Genomic DNA, 17,614 nt, shown 5'->3' with positions numbered 1-17,614 from the left:
GGACTACAGTTATGAGAGTTTATAACCTATTTGATGCTAGTGCGCTGATTTAGAGATTGTGTATGGCTTTGGTCTTCAGCAGCACCCCTTATAATAAATGCTGGTTCAGGTGAGTGCTTCCCTTTTGGATCTGTATATATATATATATATATATATACACACATACTCACAAAGTCCATTGCACACCATTCCAAATATTACAAGCCTGGTGCTAGTAACCAGCAGTTTCCATACAACTTGAACACCTGGAGTGCCGACCATCCTTTGAGAGTGCTTTATATATATATCTATATTTATATATATATATATAAAACTTTTATCCTGTATGTAAACAGAATTCCGCATTCTAGCTCCTGAATGATAGAATTGTTTCCTTGTCTTGCAGGAATCTCCAGCGCCGGCTCCTGCAGGACCCCTAGAACTCCTGGTTGCTCTGGCACCGCCGCCGTACCCGGCTCCTCGGCCATGGCAGCAGGAAAGAAATCAGATCCAAATATTAGCAGTAAGTGTGAACGCCATTCTCTACATACTGTGTGTCCGGGGAAAGCACTTCATCTTCATGATAGGCCATTCAGGATCCATGGTTTGGATCTAGGAGCCAGTCAAAAAAGTTACAAGCCAGTTTTTTTTTTTCTTCCCCAATCACGTTGTTATTTACCTGGCGCCTGGGGTTTGTCGAGCCTTGCCATTCACTAACATATATTTACACACAACATACGATAATAGACACATGCTAACATCTTATGCACACTACCACCTTACAGTAACACACGCACATTTTATGCTCATGTACACTAACGCCATAAACTAATAGACACACTACATGCTGACATACACACTCATGCTAATGCCATACTGTATACATGCTAGCATCACACTCTTATACACATGGGCACACACTAGCTAACATTATACGTATATACAATGAAACACGCTAACACTGTGCACACATACACACTGAATTTGGCACTACAATACAGTAGAAATACTGATTCTGTCACTATACATTTACACACACACTGACTCGAGCACTGTACATATAGCACACATACACACTGACACTACAGTACTACACACACACACACACACACACACACACTGACTACAGTACTACACACACTGACCCTGGCACTATACATATACACACTGACTCTACAGTACTACACACACTGATCCCGGCACTATACATATACACACTGACACTACAGTACTACACACACTGATCCCGGCACTATACATACACACTGACCCTACAGTACTACACACACTGATCCCGGCACTATACATACACGCACTGACTCTACAGTACTACACACACTGACTCTACAGTACTACACACACTGATCCCGGCACTATACATACACGCACTGACTCTACAGTACTACACACACTGATCCCGGCACTATACATACACACACTGACACTACAGTACTACAAACACCGACCCCGGCACTATGCATGTACACACTGACACTACAGTACTACACGCACTGATCCCGGCACTATACATATACACACTGACACTACAGTACTACACACACTGACCCCGGCACTATACATACACACTGACCCTACAGTACTACACACACTGATCCCGGCACTATACATACACGCACTGACTCTACAGTACTACACACACTGACTCTACAGTACTACACACACTGATCCCGGCACTATACATATACACACTGACCCTACAGTACTACACACACTGATCCCGGCACTATACATACACACTGACCCTACAGTACTACACACACTGATCCCGGCACTATACATACACGCACTGACTCTACAATACTACACACACTGACTCTACAGTACTACACACACTGATCCCGGCACTATACATACACGTGCTGACTCTACAGTACTACACACACTGACACTACAGTACTACACACACTGACCCCGGCACTATACATACACACACTGACACTACAGTACTACACACACTGACCCCGGCACTATACATATACACACTGACCCTACAGTACTACACACACTGACCCCGGCACTATACATATACACACTGACTACAGTACTACACACACTGATCCCGGCACTATACATATACACACTGACACTACAGTACTACACCCACTGATCCCGGCACTATACATATACACACTGACACTACAGTACTACACGCACTGATCCCGGCACTATACATATGCACACTGACACTACAGTACTACACGCACTGATCCCGGCACTATACATATACACACTGACACTACAGTACTACACACACTGATCCCGGCACTATACATATACACACTGACACTACAGTACTACACACACTGATCCCGACACTATACATACACGCACTGACTCTACAGTACTACACACACTGACCCCGGCACTATACATACACACACTGACACTACAGTACTACACACACTGACCCCGGCACTATACATATACACACTGACACTACAGTACTACACACACTGACCCCGGCACTATACATACACACACTGACCCTACAGTACTACACACTGACCCCTGCACTATACATACACACACTGACACTACAAAACTACACACACTTACCCCGGCACTATACATATACACACTGACACTACAGTACTACACACACTGATCCCGGCACTATACATATACACACTGACACTACAGTACTACACACACTGATCCCGGCACTATACATACACGCACTGACTCTACAGTACTACACACACTGACCCCGGCACTATACATACATACACTGACGCTACAGTATTACACACACTGACCCCGGCACTATACATACACACACTGACCCTACAGTACTACACACACTGACCCCGGCACTATACATACACACACTGACCCCGGCACTATACATACTCACACTGACACTACAGTACTAAACACACTGACCCCGGCACTATACATACACACACTGACCCTACAGTACTACACACACTGACCCCGGCACTATATATACACACACTGACCCTACAGTACTACACACACTGACCCCGGCACTATACATACACACACTGACACTACAGTACTACACAAACACTGACACTACAGTACTACACACAGTGATCCCGGCACTATACATATACACACTGACACTACAGTACTACACACACTGACCCTACAGTACTACACACACTGACCCCGGCACTATACATATACACACTGACACTACAGTACTAAACACTCTGACCCCGGCACTATACATACACACACTGACCCTACAGTACTACACACACTGACCCCTGCACTATACATACACACACTGACACTACAGTACTACACACACTGACCCCGGCACTATACATACACACACTGACGCTACAGTACTACACACACTGACCCCGGCACTATACATATACACACTGACACTACAGTACTACACACACTGACCCCGGCACTATACATATACACACTGACGCTACAGTACTACACACACTGACCCCGGCACTATACATACACACACTGACGCTACAGTACTACACACACTGACCCCGGCACTATACATATACACACTGACACTACAGTACTACACACACTGATCCCGACACTATACATACACGCACTGACTCTACAGTACTACACACACTGACCCCGGCACTATACATACACACACTGACACTACAGTACACTTCTAGTTCCCTTGGTCTTAAAGACCTGTTACACGTATGTTTCACGCTTTGAGCGCAGTGCGGGGATTCTACATACTGCCGGGAGGCACCTGCAGCATGTAGCGTTCCTGTGGATTCAGATTTATAGTTTTCGGGTGCCGAGGTGGTAACTCTTATGGGAACATTTGGGGACAAAAAATGTCTTTCTAACACAGGCCAATAATTATTTTCTTACACGCAACCAGAAAAGGGCCTCCCAAGTGTGAAGTTAGGGCAGCCCCGATGTTCAGGCTCTGCCCTGCGTAGATGCCCCTTGTGGGGGATCCAGTCTGATCTCTAAATGCAGCCTTAGAAGCGCCATTGCTGGTACTGTGGAACGCTCAAACCCTTCCCGGAAATAATTATTTCATCGTGTAATATTTACCTCCATGCATTCAAGAGGGCAATCACAATAAGAGCAAACCGTGAAAAATACACTGCACAATACGATTTGGGGAACAGAAGGAAAATAAAGAGAATAAAAATATATTATAACGGGAACCATTGTAGGTCTGTAATAATAAAATAGTAAGAGTGTATAAAATGCAACAAATAACCAGCTAGATTTTGGGCCATTTTCATTTATTATGAAGTGGTTTTGATTTGGGGAGAGGGTAAAAGGAGGGGAATCGTTGGGAGAATCCAGGGAACTTGGGGTTTTAGCCTCTTGCATGAGTTGGACAATTATCGGCATGGGGAGTCATTTCGAGACATATTTCTGATAACGACATCATATGGACGTCCTCGTATGGGTATTTCAGAAATATAGTTTTTCCACATAATCCTCATTTAATTCTTCTAACGCGATATCACTTCCCGTGCTGGTTGCGTTGTCCGTTATTTCCATCTCCTGTTCCGTTTCTCTATCACATTTGCCTTCATTTATCTGGTTTAAAGTGTCCGTTTATTCTTCATCCGTTGGTGATCGTATTTAGCAACTGGCATAGAGTCAGCTGACTGTTCGCTCCTTCCATGCGCGGCCAGCCAGCCGTTCTGTAGAACGTGTGATTATGCTACATAAGATGAAGGCTAATCTGTTTAATGATACAGTTTACTGCGCATCCTATACCCGGGTTCTGCCTGTAGATAGATATGTATATAGTGAAAACCCGGGGATAGGATGCGTATGTAATCATATTTAATAGATTATAGTGTTTCTGATATAATTTTGTCTGCTGGTTTTTGTTTTGTTTGCGTTGGATACGGTGTGTTGGTATGGAGGATAGTTGTCGGTTCTACTGCTCTATGACATCAGAGATGGTGAAGCGCACTCGGCAGTGTAGATCAGGAACGGAGCAGTCCGTTGCTACCTGCTGCCTTTTGTAGTGTGCTATTGACTTCAGTGAGAGAATATAGAGATGGATATATCAAAGGAGGATTGTTTCAGAAATCTGTGTTATAAAAACATCATCTTCTACGGCGTGGAAGAGAACGAGCCGCCTTACGATCCCGCCTGCGAGGTGGATGACGTTCACATGAGGACGGTATCCGAAATAAGCCTGGAAATGGGTGAAGATCTTCCCAGTGGAGACATGGAGCCTCCTTATGTGCTTAACTACCGGCCATACGAAGATGTGCACATGAGAACGGTGTCCCAAATAAGTCTGGAAATGGGTGAAGATCTTCCCAGTGGAGACATGGAGCCTCCTTATGTGCTTAACTACCGGCCATACGAAGATGTGCACATGAGAACGGTGTCCCAAATAAGTCTGGAAATGGGTGAAGATCTTCCCAGTGGAGACATTTGGCCTCCTTGTGTGCTGAACTACCGTCCGTATGAAGACGTCCACATGGACACGCTGTCCGATATCAGTTCACAGCTCAGTTACCAACACGAGAATGATGTGCCCAGGAGAGCCGCCCCCGAGATCGGCGTTGAAATGAGCTCCCGCTCAGAGACTCTCTCCGCTAAAATGCCAAAAGGGGGGAAAGCAGCCAGATTTTTTAGAAGGCTCTTCAAGCCGAAGAGATTCAAGGCCAGCTTCTTCTGTGTTTGCGTCTGTGGCATTGAGTAACGTCCCCAAGAACACCAGGGAGATGCTGAACCCCCACATTCCCTGTGATTCTCCTGTGATTCCCCTCCCTGTATCCTTCCCCCAAACCAATATAATAAATGAAAATTACCAAAAATATACTGGGTTATCTCTTCCATGTTTTTTTTTTGCCATCTTCTCTTCCGATGTTGACTCGCAGAGTTCCCAGGTATGCTTATGGGGACCTTTGGGGGGAAAAAAAACCCTCAAAAAGTCTTTGCCATTAAGTATTATTTACATACAACCATAAAATAATACCCCAGAGACATACCACCCAAGTGTCCTTTTTTGTGGGGCAGTCCTGATGTATCTGCTTGTTTCCAAGCAGTGGGGTTTATGGCTCGGTTGAGTAGATCCTTTGATCATGTCACATATTTACACGTTGCAGTATATGGCTTGAGAGAACAATTTGTCTGGGCCAGACCGGTGACAAAAAGGTGGTTTAAGTCCAGCGGCCACTAAAGGACGGACGTGGTGAGTGTAGAGAAATAGAACCGACAACAATACTCCATACCAACACACTGTATCCAACGCAAACAAAAGAAAACCAGCCAATAATTTGGAAATTAGAGGAATAAACAGGAAATTATAACAAGATTATATCAGAAACACGATAATCTATTAAATATGATTACATACACATCCTATACCCAGGTTTTCACTATATACATATCTATCTACAGGCAGAACCCAGGTATAGGATGTGCATTGAACTATATAATTAAACAGATTAGCCTTTATCTGATGTAGCATAATCACACATTTACAGAACGGCTGGCCGCGCATGGAAGGAGCGGAACAGTCAGTTGCCTTGATTCTGTGTGGTGGGCGTCTTGCAAAGTATGTTTTTTTTTTCTTCCAGAGGAAAGACGATGAGACCGTAAAGCTGGTGTCTACTGAAAAACCCGTAAGTACTTTGACCGTCCCATGGGGTGTTAATGGTGCAATCACCGAGTCCCAGGGAATGGCGTGTTTGAATCGCCTCTGATTTTCTTGTTAGGTGATGAATGCTGTGGCAGGACGGTCCGTACCTATTTATTGCCCGCGTTATGACACAAACAACCCAGGAGGGGGCGCCGAGAACAAAAAGAAATGAACCTGCCGCTCAAGTTGTCGCTACTACACCCAGTAGCAAAGACAACACCTTCACCAGTAAGTGTGATGATTGTGTTCCAGATATCCACGTCTAGGAAACGTTGCGTAATTTAATGTCGATGCTGTTATAAGAGCTTCTCCAGCCTTCATGTACTTCAGTGCATATGATCGCTGAGTGGTCGCTTTAAATGTTTGTTTGGTTCGTCATGCAGATTATGCAGAATGCCACGGATGCATTTGCCTCTTTCCCGGTCCCCCAGCTCTGAAGCTTGCAATAGATGTGGTTGTCCTAAAGAACCTGTACGTTATACTCGCTGCCAGCCGGCAACGAAGTGAGAGTTCCAGATTGTCTAATGAGACCCTGTGCGCATGTTTTAAAAGCTCTCCCATCGCCTTTATGGTTTTTATATATGATTAAACCTTGAGGAAAGTTGGTAATGACTGATCTGCTAAGGTATATTTCCCTTAAATATCAGGGGGTACCTGAGTTTTCCCCTGTTAACCCCTTGCTGTGAGTCAGGGCAGGTGAGCTCAAGGCTGGTCCAGACGGGACCGCATGCTTGGGGTTTGATGGCGCCTCATGCTGCGGATTCTGGGGGGTGACGGGGCTTAGCATAATATGGCCATATGATGTGACTAAAACTCCAATTTTGTCATCTTAGAAAGGTGTTTTTAAGTAGCTTTAACAAGGACTACAGTTATGACAGTTTATAACCTATTTGATGCTAGTGCGCTGATTTAGAGATTGTGTATGGCTTTGGTCTTCAGCAGCACCCCTTATAATAAATGCTGGTTCAGGTGAGTGCTTCCCTTTTGGATCTGTATATATATATATATATATATATACACACATACTCACAAAGTCCATTGCACACCATTCCAAATATTACAAGCCTGGTGCTAGTAACCAGCAGTTTCCATACAACTTGAACACCTGGAGTGCCGACCATCCTTTGAGAGTGCTTTATATATATATCTATATTTATATATATATATATAAAACTTTTATCCTGTATGTAAACAGAATTCCGCATTCTAGCTCCTGAATGATAGAATTGTTTCCTTGTCTTGCAGGAATCTCCAGCGCCGGCTCCTGCAGGACCCCTAGAACTCCTGGTTGCTCTGGCACCGCCGCCGTACCCGGCTCCTCGGCCATGGCAGCAGGAAAGAAATCAGATCCAAATATTAGCAGTAAGTGTGAACGCCATTCTCTACATACTGTGTGTCCGGGGAAAGCACTTCATCTTCATGATAGGCCATTCAGGATCCATGGTTTGGATCTAGGAGCCAGTCAAAAAAGTTACAAGCCAGTTTTTTTTTTTCTTCCCCAATCACGTTGTTATTTACCTGGCGCCTGGGGTTTGTCGAGCCTTGCCATTCACTAACATATATTTACACACAACATACGATAATAGACACATGCTAACATCTTATGCACACTACCACCTTACAGTAACACACGCACATTTTATGCTCATGTACACTAACGCCATAAACTAATAGACACACTACATGCTGACATACACACTCATGCTAATGCCATACTGTATACATGCTAGCATCACACTCTTATACACATGGGCACACACTAGCTAACATTATACGTATATACAATGAAACACGCTAACACTGTGCACACATACACACTGAATTTGGCACTACAATACAGTAGAAATACTGATTCTGTCACTATACATTTACACACACACTGACTCGAGCACTGTACATATAGCACACATACACACTGACACTACAGTACTACACACACACACACACACACACACACACTGACTACAGTACTACACACACTGACCCTGGCACTATACATATACACACTGACTCTACAGTACTACACACACTGATCCCGGCACTATACATATACACACTGACACTACAGTACTACACACACTGATCCCGGCACTATACATACACACTGACCCTACAGTACTACACACACTGATCCCGGCACTATACATACACGCACTGACTCTACAGTACTACACACACTGACTCTACAGTACTACACACACTGATCCCGGCACTATACATACACGCACTGACTCTACAGTACTACACACACTGATCCCGGCACTATACATACACACACTGACACTACAGTACTACAAACACCGACCCCGGCACTATGCATGTACACACTGACACTACAGTACTACACGCACTGATCCCGGCACTATACATATACACACTGACACTACAGTACTACACACACTGACCCCGGCACTATACATACACACTGACCCTACAGTACTACACACACTGATCCCGGCACTATACATACACGCACTGACTCTACAGTACTACACACACTGACTCTACAGTACTACACACACTGATCCCGGCACTATACATATACACACTGACCCTACAGTACTACACACACTGATCCCGGCACTATACATACACACTGACCCTACAGTACTACACACACTGATCCCGGCACTATACATACACGCACTGACTCTACAATACTACACACACTGACTCTACAGTACTACACACACTGATCCCGGCACTATACATACACGTGCTGACTCTACAGTACTACACACACTGACACTACAGTACTACACACACTGACCCCGGCACTATACATACACACACTGACACTACAGTACTACACACACTGACCCCGGCACTATACATATACACACTGACCCTACAGTACTACACACACTGACCCCGGCACTATACATATACACACTGACTACAGTACTACACACACTGATCCCGGCACTATACATATACACACTGACACTACAGTACTACACCCACTGATCCCGGCACTATACATATACACACTGACACTACAGTACTACACGCACTGATCCCGGCACTATACATATGCACACTGACACTACAGTACTACACGCACTGATCCCGGCACTATACATATACACACTGACACTACAGTACTACACACACTGATCCCGGCACTATACATATACACACTGACACTACAGTACTACACACACTGATCCCGACACTATACATACACGCACTGACTCTACAGTACTACACACACTGACCCCGGCACTATACATACACACACTGACACTACAGTACTACACACACTGACCCCGGCACTATACATATACACACTGACACTACAGTACTACACACACTGACCCCGGCACTATACATACACACACTGACCCTACAGTACTACACACTGACCCCTGCACTATACATACACACACTGACACTACAAAACTACACACACTTACCCCGGCACTATACATATACACACTGACACTACAGTACTACACACACTGATCCCGGCACTATACATATACACACTGACACTACAGTACTACACACACTGATCCCGGCACTATACATACACGCACTGACTCTACAGTACTACACACACTGACCCCAGCACTATACATACATACACTGACGCTACAGTATTACACACACTGACCCCGGCACTATACATACACACACTGACCCTACAGTACTACACACACTGACCCCGGCACTATACATACACACACTGACCCCGGCACTATACATACTCACACTGACACTACAGTACTAAACACACTGACCCCGGCACTATACATACACACACTGACCCTACAGTACTACACACACTGACCCCGGCACTATATATACACACACTGACCCTACAGTACTACACACACTGACCCCGGCACTATACATACACACACTGACACTACAGTACTACACAAACACTGACACTACAGTACTACACACAGTGATCCCGGCACTATACATATACACACTGACACTACAGTACTACACACACTGACCCTACAGTACTACACACACTGACCCCGGCACTATACATATACACACTGACACTACAGTACTAAACACTCTGACCCCGGCACTATACATACACACACTGACCCTACAGTACTACACACACTGACCCCTGCACTATACATACACACACTGACACTACAGTACTACACACACTGACCCCGGCACTATACATACACACACTGACGCTACAGTACTACACACACTGACCCCGGCACTATACATATACACACTGACACTACAGTACTACACACACTGACCCCGGCACTATACATATACACACTGACGCTACAGTACTACACACACTGACCCCGGCACTATACATACACACACTGACGCTACAGTACTACACACACTGACCCCGGCACTATACATATACACACCGACACTACAGTACTACACACACTGACCCCGGCACTATACATATACACACTGACCCTACAGTACTACACACACTGATCCCGGCACTATACATACACGCACTGACTCTACAGTACTACACACACTGACACTACAGTACTACACACACTGATCCCGGCACTATACATACACACTGACCCTACAGTACTACACACACACACACACACACACACACACTGACTACAGTACTACACACACTGACCCTGGCACTATACATATACACACTGACTCTACAGTACTACACACACTGATCCCGGCACTATACATATACACACTGACACTACAGTACTACACACACTGATCCCGGCACTATACATACACACTGACCCTACAGTACTACACACACTGATCCCGGCACTATACATACACGCACTGACTCTACAGTACTACACACACTGACACTACAGTACTACACACACTGATCCCGGCACTATACATACACACTGACCCTACAGTACTACACACACTGATCCCGGCACTATACATACACGCACTGACTCTACAGTACTACGCACACTGACTCTACAGTACTACACACACTGATCCCGGCACTATACATACACGCACTGACTCTACAGTACTACACACACTGATCCCGGCACTATGCATACACAAACTGACACTACAGTACTACAAACACCGACCCCGGCACTATACATATACACACTGACTACAGTACTACACACACTGATCCCGGCACTATACATATACACACTGACACTACAGTATTACACACACTGATCCCGGCACTATACATATACACACTGACACTACAGTACTACACACACTGATCCCGGCACTATACATACACACACTGACCCTACAGTACTACACACTGACCCCTGCACTATACATACACACACTGACACTACAGTACTACACACACTGACCCCGGCACTATACATATACACACTGACCCTACAGTACTACACACACTGACCCTACTGTACTACATACACACACTGACACTACAGTACTACACACACTGACACTACAGTACTACACACACTAACCCCGGCACTATACATATACACACTGACACTACAGTACTACACACACTGACCCCGGCACTATACATACTCACACTAACACTACAGTACTAAACACACTGACCCCGGCACTATACATACACACACTGACCCTACAGTACTACACACACTGACCCCGGCACTATACATACACACACTGACACTACAGTACTACACACACTGACCCCGGCACTATACATACACACACTGACCCCGGCACTATACATACTCACACTGACACTACAGTACTAAACACACTGACCCCGGCACTATACATACACACACTGACCCTACAGTACTACACACACTGACCCCGGCACTATATATACACACACTGACCCTACAGTACTACACACACTGACCCCGGCACTATACATACACACACTGACACTACAGAATTACACACACTGACACTACAGTACTACACACACTGATCCCGGCACTATACATATACACACTGACACTACAGTACTACACACACTGATCTCGGCACTATACATATACACACTGACCCTACAGTACTACACACACTGACCCTACAGTACTACACACACTGACCCCGGCACTATACATATACACACTGACACTACAGTACTACACACACTGACCCCGGCACTATACATACTCACACTGACACTACAGTACTAAACACACTGACCCCGGCACTATACATACACACACTGACCCTACAGTACTACACACACTGACCCCGGCACTATACATATACACACTGACCCTACAGTACTACACACACTGACCCCGGCACTATACATATACACACTGACGCTACAGTACTACACACACTGACCCCGGCACTATACATACACACACTGACGCTACAGTACTACACACACTGACCCCGGCACTATACATATACACACCGACACTACAGTACTACACACACTGATCCCGACACTATACATACACGCACTGACTCTACAGTACTACACACACTGACCCCGGCACTATACATACACACACTGACACTACAGTACACTTCTAGTTCCCTTGGTCTTAAAGACCTGTTACACGTATGTTTCACGCTTTGAGCGCAGTGCGGGGATTCTACATACTGCCAGGAGGCACCTGCAGCATGTAGCGTTCCTGTGGATTCAGATTTATAGTTTTCGGGTGCCGAGGTGGTAACTCTTATGGGAACATTTGGGGACAAAAAATGTCTTTCTAACACAGGCCAATAATTATTTTCTTACACGCAACCAGAAAAGGGCCTCCCAAGTGTGAAGTTAGGGCAGCCCCGATGTTCAGGCTCTGCCCTGCGTAGATGCCCCTTGTGGATGATCCAGTCTGATCTCTAAATGCAGCCTTAGAAGCGCCATTGCTGGTACTGTGGAACGCTCAAACCCTTCCCGGAAATAATTATTTCATCGTGTAATATTTACCTCCATGCATTCAAGAGGGCAATCACAATAAGAGCAAACCGTGAAAAATACACTGCACAATACGATTTGGGGAACAGAAGGAAAATAAAGAGAATAAAAATATATTATAACGGGAACCATTGTAGGTCTGTAATAATCAAATAGTAAGAGTGTATAAAATGCAACAAATAACCAGCTAGATTTTGGGCCATTTTCATTTATTATGAAGTGGTTTTGATTTGGGGAGAGGGTAAAAGGAGGGGAATCGTTGGGAGAATCCAGGGAACTTGGGGTTTTAGCCTCTTGCATGAGTTGGACAATTATCGGCATGGGGAGTCATTTCGAGACATATTTCTGATAACGACATCATATGGACGTCCTCGTATGGGTATTTCAGAAATATAGCTTTTCCACATAATCCTCATTTAATTCTTCTAACGCGATATCACTTCCCGTGCTGGTTGCGTTGTCCGTTATTTCCATCTCCTGTTCCGTTTCTCTATCACATTTGCCTTCATTTATCTGGTTTAAAGTGTCCGTTTATTCTTCATCCGTTGGTGATCGTATTTAGCAACTGGCATAGAGTCAGCTGACTGTTCGCTCCTTCCATGCGCGGCCAGCCAGCCGTTCTGTAGAACGTGTGATTATGCTACATAAGATGAAGGCTAATCTGTTTAATGATACAGTTTACTGCGCATCCTATACCCGGGTTCTGCCTGTAGATAGATATGTATATAGTGAAAACCCGGGGATAGGATGCGTATGTAATCATATTTAATAGATTATAGTGTTTCTGATATAATTTTGTCTGCTGGTTTTTGTTTTGTTTGCGTTGGATACGGTGTGTTGGTATGGAGGATAGTTGTCGGTTCTACTGCTCTATGACATCAGAGATGGTGAAGCGCACTCAGCAGTGTAGATCAGGAACGGAGCAGTCCGTTGCTACCTGCTGCCTTTTGTAGTGTGCTATTGACTTCAGTGAGAGAATATAGAGATGGATATATCAAAGGAGGATTGTTTCAGAAATCTGTGTTATAAAAACATCATCTTCTACGGCGTGGAAGAGAACGAGCCGCCTTACGATCCCGCCTGCGAGGTGGATGACGTTCACATGAGGACGGTATCCGAAATAAGCCTGGAAATGGGTGAAGATCTTCCCAGTGGAGACATGGAGCCTCCTTATGTGCTTAACTACCGGCCATACGAAGATGTGCACATGAGAACGGTGTCCCAAATAAGTCTGGAAATGGGTGAAGATCTTCCCAGTGGAGACATGGAGCCTCCTTATGTGCTTAACTACCGGCCATACGAAGATGTGCACATGAGAACGGTGTCCCAAATAAGTCTGGAAATGGGTGAAGATCTTCCCAGTGGAGACATTTGGCCTCCTTGTGTGCTGAACTACCGTCCGTATGAAGACGTCCACATGGACACGCTGTCCGATATCAGTTCACAGCTCAGTTACCAACACGAGAATGATGTGCCCAGGAGAGCCGCCCCCGAGATCGGCGTTGAAATGAGCTCCCGCTCAGAGACTCTCTCCGCTAAAATGCCAAAAGGGGGGAAAGCAGCCAGATTTTTTAGAAGGCTCTTCAAGCCGAAGAGATTCAAGGCCAGCTTCTTCTGTGTTTGCGTCTGTGGCATTGAGTAACGTCCCCAAGAAGACCTGGGAGATGCTGAACCCCCACGTTCCCTGTGATTCTCCTGTGATTCCCCTCCCTGTATCCTTCCCCCAAACCAATATAATAAATGAAAATTACCAAAAATATACTGGGTTATCTCTTCCATGTTTTTTTTGCCATCTTCTCTTCCGATATTGACTCGCAGAGTTCCCAGGTATGCTTATGGGGACCTTTGGGGGGAAAAAAACCCTCAAAAAGTCTTTGCCATTAAGTATTATTTACATACAACCATAAAATAATACCCCAGAGACATACCACCCAAGTGTCCTTTTTTGTGGGGCAGTCCTGATGTATCTGCTTGTTTCCAAGCAGTGGGGTTTATGGCTCGGTTGAGTAGATCCTTTGATCATGTCACATATTTACACGTTGCAGTATATGGCTTGAGAGAACAATTTGTCTGGGCCAGACCGGTGACAAAAAGGTGGTTTAAGTCCAGCGGCCACTAAAGGACGGACGTGGTGAGTGTAGAGAAATAGAACCGACAACAATACTCCATACCAACACACTGTATCCAACGCAAACAAAAGAAAACCAGCCAATAATTTGGAAATTAGAGGAATAAACAGGAAATTATAACAAGATTATATCAGAAACACGATAGTCTATTAAATATGATTACATACACATCCTATACCCAGGTTTTCACTATATACATATCTATCTACAGGCAGAACCCAGGTATAGGATGTGCATTGAACTGTATAATTAAACAGATTAGCCTTTATCTGATGTAGCATAATCACACATTTACCGAACGGCTGGCCGCGCATGGAAGGAGCGGAACAGTCAGTTGCCTTGATTCTGTGTGGTGGGTGTCTTGCAAAGTATGTTTTTTTTTTCTTCCAGAGGAAAGACAATGAGACCGTAAAGCTGGTGTCTACTGAAAAACCCGTAAGTACTTTGACCGTCCCATGGGGTGTTAATGGTGCAATCACCGAGTCCCAGGGAATGGCGTGTTTGAATCGCCTCTGATTTTCTTGTTAGGTGATGAATGCTGTGGCAGGACGGTCCGTACCTATTTATTGCCCGCGTTATGACACAAACAACCCAGGAGGGGGCGCCGAGAACAAAAAGAAATGAACCTGCCGCTCAAGTTGTCGCTACTACACCCAGTAGCAAAAACAACACCTTCACCAGTAAGTGTGATGATTGTGTTCCAGATATCCATGTCTAGGAAACGTTGCGTAATTTAATGTCGATGCTGTTATAAGAGCTTCTCCAGCCTTCATGTACTTCAGTGCATATGATCGCTGAGTGGTCGCTTTAAACGTTTGTTTGGTTCGTCATGCAGATTATGCAGAATGCCACGGATGCATTTGCCTCTTTCCCGGTCCCCCAGCTCTGAAGCTTGCAATAGATGTGGTTGTCCTAAAGAACCTGTACGTTATACTCGCTGCCAGCCGGCAACGAAGTGAGAGTTCCAGATTGTCTAATGAGACCCTGTGCGCATGTTTTAAAAGCTCTCCCATCGCCTTTATGGTTTTTATATGATTAAACCTTGAGGAAAGTTGGTAATGACTGATCTGCTAAGGTATATTTCCCTTAAATATCAGGGGGTACCTGAGTTTTCCCCTGTTAACCCCTTGCTGTGAGTCAGGGCAGGTGAGCTCAAGGCTGGTCCAGACGGGCCGCATGCTTGGGGTTTGATGGCGCCTCATGCTGCGGATTCTGGGGGGTGACGGGGCTTAGCATAATATGGCCATATGATGTGACTAAAACTCCAATTTTGTCATCTTAGAAAGGTGTTTTTAAGTAGCTTTAACAAGGACTACAGTTATGAGAGTTTATAACCTATTTGATGCTAGTGCGCTGATTTAGAGATTGTGTATGGCTTTGGTCTTCAGCAGCACCCCTTATAATAAATGCTGGTTCAGGTGAGTGCTTCCCTTTTGGATCTGTATATATATATATATACACACATACTCACAAAGTCCATTGCACACCATTCCAAATATTCCAAGCCTGGTGCTAGTAACCAGCAGTTTCCATACAACTTGAACACCTGGAGTGCCGACCATCCTTTGAGAGTGCTTTATATATATATCTATATTTATATATATATATATAAAACTTTTATCCTGTATGTAAACAGAATTCCGCATTCTAGCTCCTGAATGATAGAATTGTTTCCTTGTCTTGCAGGAATCTCCAGCGCCGGCTCCTGCAGGACCCCTAGAACTCCTGGTTGCTCTGGCACCGCCGCCGTACCCGGCTCCTCGGCCATGGCAGCAGGAAAGAAATCAGATCCAAATATTAGCAGTAAGTGTGAACGCCATTCTCTACATACTGTGTGTCCGGGGAAAGCACTTCATCTTCATGATAGGCCATTCAGGATCCATGGTTTGGATCTAGGAGCCAGTCAAAAAAGTTACAAGCCAGTTTTTTTTTTCTTCCCCAATCACGTTGTTATTTACCTGGCGCCTGGGGTTTGTCGAGCCTTGCCATTCACTAACATATATTTACACACAACATACGATAACAGACACATGCTAACATCTTATGCACACTACCACCTTACAGTAACACACG

General features: G+C 44.9%; 1 long non-coding RNA gene across 1 annotated transcript; it reads left to right on the top strand.

Moving 5' to 3' along the window:
* The first annotated feature begins 15,896 nt into the window (after positions 1-15,896).
* Positions 15,897-17,327, top strand: LOC128504479 (uncharacterized). Its single transcript, XR_008355460.1, has 3 exons — positions 15,897-15,976; positions 16,070-16,221; positions 17,228-17,327. It is a non-coding gene; the product is annotated as an uncharacterized LOC128504479 (long non-coding RNA).
* Positions 17,328-17,614: the final 287 nt, after the last annotated feature.

The sequence above is a fragment of the Spea bombifrons genome, chromosome 9 (genome assembly GCF_027358695.1).
Source record: "Spea bombifrons isolate aSpeBom1 chromosome 9, aSpeBom1.2.pri, whole genome shotgun sequence".
Taxonomy (NCBI): Eukaryota; Metazoa; Chordata; class Amphibia; order Anura; family Pelobatidae; genus Spea; species Spea bombifrons.
This window is presented reverse-complemented; position numbering and strand designations above follow the sequence as displayed.